Below are 4,186 nucleotides of genomic sequence, written 5' to 3'. Positions count from 1 at the left end.
CCCACTGGGCCATGCAGCCCTCCCTCCTGAAAGCATGGCTAAGTCTGCTCTCTGTGCTGAGAAGAGAGGACCCAGTTTATTCCCACCCACACTGAAAAGGTGAGGTGAGAATATCAGTAGGGGTGAGCAGTTGTCCTGTACAGGTCCCAGGTCAGCCACCTTCACTGGCTTAGAGTCTCAATTCTGTTATTCTGAGCATCAGGTGAGCTTGGGCCAGAGTCTCCTCTCGTGTCTTTGGTGATGTCTCCCGGGGAGAGCAGAGCATCTTCCTGACCACTGCGTGAGTGGGGAGTTCAGAGAGGCCTTGGACAGATTTTCATCCACCATAGGTCCCTGCCAACCCCTTACTCCTGGTGAAATTATGGGCAAGTCAGGTAGCCTTTCTAAGGTGGAGTTTCTTCAGCAAAGTCATGGTTTGGAAGGAACTTTGCATATTGTAAGTCTACCTATTAATGTGAAGAATGTTGTCCCTATTATGTGTTTATAGTTTGCAAGGTACTACACTGTGGTCAATATTAAAAGTCAAACACATTATTATCAAACATGTTATAAATTTCCAAAATCCATAGTGCTGTTGAAACAATATTTGAGGCCTGCAAATATCTAGATGACACCAAGTTCCCAGTCCCTACATGGGGACCATCACAGCCTCACCTCCCTGGGACCCCTCTGTGCCTCTTCTTGGTATTTTCGTGACCTGGACCGCCCTGACACTCGGCCTTGGGCTCCAGGCCTCCCTAACACCTGACCTCCCAATAAAGAGTCCAGCATTTCTTCCCCCTCTCTGCCCATTTGTCTCCCCATGTCCACCTTTCCTCTCTGGGTGATTGTCAGCTTTCCAGCCTAACTCTTGTCCACCTGGGCCTGAGGAGACAAGTGGTCCCCTCTCTTTGCCTTTTCTCTGGTATATGCCCATGTCTGGATCTTCCCTCTCCCTCACCCATGAAAGGATTGTTTCATTCAGTCCTGAGATTTAACCTCAGCCTCTCAAGGAACGTGAGCCGCAGAAGACACAGGGATGAGGCAGGAGCTGGTGCTGGGAAACCAGATCCTGGTGGGTGGCCATGTCCAAGATCTTGGGAATAGCATGAATATGTGTGCTCATCATCGGAACAAAACTGCACTTGATTTCAGGGGACAGAGCTTGACAATGGTAATGGTTTAGAGGATCTGGAGCCCTCAATAGCGTCAGGGCAGAGGAAGGGCCGGCCACACAGTCATAATAATTTTTATCCTATGTTCCCAAATTACCTAGTAAATGGATAGATAGATGGTGAATAAATGGATAGAGGGTGGGTGAGTGGATGAATGGATAGTGGATGGTTGATGGAAGGACTGAAGGATGGTGGGTGGATAGTAGGTGGATGGATTGATAGTAGGTAGTGAATGTATGGTGAAAGGATGGAAGGATGGTGGATGGATGGTGGGTGGATGGATGGATGGTGGTTAGGTGGGTGATGGATGGATAGTGGATAGATGAGTAGATGGATAGATAGATCAATGTATGGAAGGATGGATAGATGTTGCATGGATGGGGGATAAATGACAGGATTTTGAATGGATAGTGGGAGGAGGGATGGATGATGGCTGCCTGGCTGGATAGTGTATAGATGAGTAGACGACTGGATGGATGGATAGATGAGGGATGCATGGTGGATAAATAGGTGGGTGGATGGATGGATGGATGAATGGATGAATGGCTAGATGGATGGAAGGATGATGGATGGATGGATAATGGATGGATGGTGAATGAATGGATGAATAGATGAGGGATAGATGAATGGATGAATAAATGGTGGATGGATGGCTTGTGGATGTGTGCACGATGGATGGTGGATAGATGGATGGATGGATGGATGGCTAGATGGATGGATGAATGAATACCTATGAGGCAACGATTGCCAAGGCACACTTGGACACTTCTAAGGTAAGTGAGTCTAATCCAATTGAGCAGCACTGTGAGCTCTATGCATAGCTGCTCCATCTACTGCTCTTCCTTTCTCATCCCTTCCTTATTCTGGATTGGGGAGATGTCCAATTCTGACAAGGTTGTGGTCCTTTCACAGTTCTCCTCTCAATGAGCTCATCAACAGCCCCTCCCCTTCAGGATATTAGGGTCTTCGCAGTTTCTGTGGAAATCTCATCGGACATTTCCCACCAGTGTCAGCTTCCTCAGCTGATGCGATGGGACAGCAGACTCAAGTGGAGGGACAACTTGCTGTTTGCCTCTCGTATCTCCATCAACCATATGATCTCTTTCCTTGTTTCACCTGACTTCACAGCCCATTTTCCTGAGCCATGGACATCTGCTCTGATATTAGTCATTTTAAAGACATCTGGGCTCAGTCCCTTCAATCTTGTTACATTTTTCTCCATAAAGCCCTTATTACCGACATCTTTTTCCCCAAGCTTTCAGGAAAATGGTATACAAAGTGCTGAGCAGGAACCATTGATATCACCAGAGTAAAGTGATGCCATCCCTGCCACCCTTCGGCTTCAGAATGAACTTCAAGGTTTTTGGAATTCAGAACACACAACGTGGGGGTGTCCCTCCCTCTCGTCCCACCCCTGAGCTCCCCAATACCAATCCTGGGGTACTGGAAACAGGCCTCATCTCCTACCTGCACATTGGAGCCAGGCAGTGGCCTGCCATATAGGTCCTATGTCTTCTAATTATTAATGTGCTGGTGTTTCTAGGACACTTCACACGATAAAGATGGTGGTGGTGTTAATGAAAATAAGGGAGAGTCACCACCATGTACAAAGAACTAATTACAGTGTGGTTCCCTGGATAATGCTTTATTTGCCTTCTCTCATTCACAACCTGCAAAAGCCCAGGGCTGTGGGTATTTGAGGAAGTGGAGGCTTCACAGTTCTCACATGAGCTGGAAGGTGAATAGACTGATAGGCACTGGGGATCTCTGAGCCCAGAGTGCGAGCTCTGGACTGGCTTCTGCTGAGACAAAGAACAGAGGCCTCTTGTCTACAAGACAGGTGGGCAAATGGGCTAGGGGCAGCCATTGTCATCCTCTTGTACCCAGTGGGGCCCCTGGTGGACTCACCTGGCAGCTCAACTCTGTAAGCAAGATGGGCAAGGAAGAGGTTTGGGGTATTCTCCATAGCACACCAACAGCCTCTCTAGGATCCTGTTGGGAACTGTCAGCAAGACAAGAATTATGTGTCCTTAGACTAGGCCTTATGGGGGAATTGTGAAAGTCACTTAGTGAGAGGCAAAATGCTCTGTTCCTCAGGGGGAAGTGGGGCTAGTCAGGGCATTGACTGTTCCGTTAGCTCATTCCATTCAGCCTACCACATGTGCTGGGTGTTGTTTACACCATCCTGGGCACTGGAGACAAGGTAAATAAGATGAGGTCCCCACTCAAACTTTCAAAGTCTTCTTGAGTGGCAGATGGGCAAGCTTTACCCAAGAGGAATGCCAGTCCTGAAGCCTGCAACCCACAGCCTCACTGTGCTTGAGATGGGAGGACTTCACCCAGGAGTGATCTCCTGGCTGAGGTTGGGGGAGGAGGAGTTTGCAAGATTCACTGGACAGTCTCCTGACCATCCATGCTATGCGGCCACATCAGCAATGCCTGGGGACATTTGTGAGGGAGGTCACGGAGGTTCACATGCTTCAGGAGATCATGGCAGTAGAGTGTGATGAGAGGTGATGACAGGGGCTATGGGATTGAAACTATCCTTTCATTTTTTTTCAGCAAAGATGCTGCAGAACCCCAGTTCAGTGTCCTTGGTGTATTGGGGTGGGACTGACAAGTCAGGGGCTGGGCTTAATGGATAAAATGGTGGCACAACCCTGGGTTGGAAGAGGCAGGATGGGCATTGAGAGAATGAGGAGCGTGCCCTTTGGTTGACAAGTCAGTATTCACCCCCTGGAAACCTTGGGATGCTTCCAATGCCAGAACAGGTCTCGAAGGCAGCTCCTGTTTTCTAGGAAGGCAAGTGGATGCAAACTGTTTATAATGCCCTTTGTGGAATCATTGCCTCAAAATTCAAAATCTGGTAGTGGCCACTGGCTCAGCTGCATGGATGGCCTTGGTTTCCAGGGGGCAGCACTTTTGCTGGAATGTGCCAGGTGACCACCCAGTCTGTGAATCTGGGTGAACCACCATGTGACAGACTCAGCTCCTACTGTACTGTGGAAACCTCAGATCTCTACTTGGGGAGA

The 4,186-nt window shown here is 48.7% G+C and overlaps 1 long non-coding RNA gene across 1 annotated transcript; it reads right to left on the bottom strand.

Annotated features, from left to right (window-relative positions):
* Window positions 1-3,159, bottom strand: LOC106845822 (uncharacterized). The gene is made up of 3 exons (XR_011494009.1): window positions 3,063-3,159; window positions 2,808-2,953; window positions 1-276 (listed from the first exon to the last, which is right to left on the bottom strand). It is a non-coding gene; the product is annotated as an uncharacterized lncRNA (long non-coding RNA).
* Between the last annotated feature and the right edge of the window lie 1,027 nt (window positions 3,160-4,186).

Source organism: Equus asinus, chromosome 14 (genome assembly GCF_041296235.1).
Source record: "Equus asinus isolate D_3611 breed Donkey chromosome 14, EquAss-T2T_v2, whole genome shotgun sequence".
NCBI classification, from domain to species: Eukaryota; Metazoa; Chordata; class Mammalia; order Perissodactyla; family Equidae; genus Equus; species Equus asinus.
Note: the sequence above shows the minus strand (reverse complement) of the source record. Positions and strands in the feature narration are given on the sequence as shown.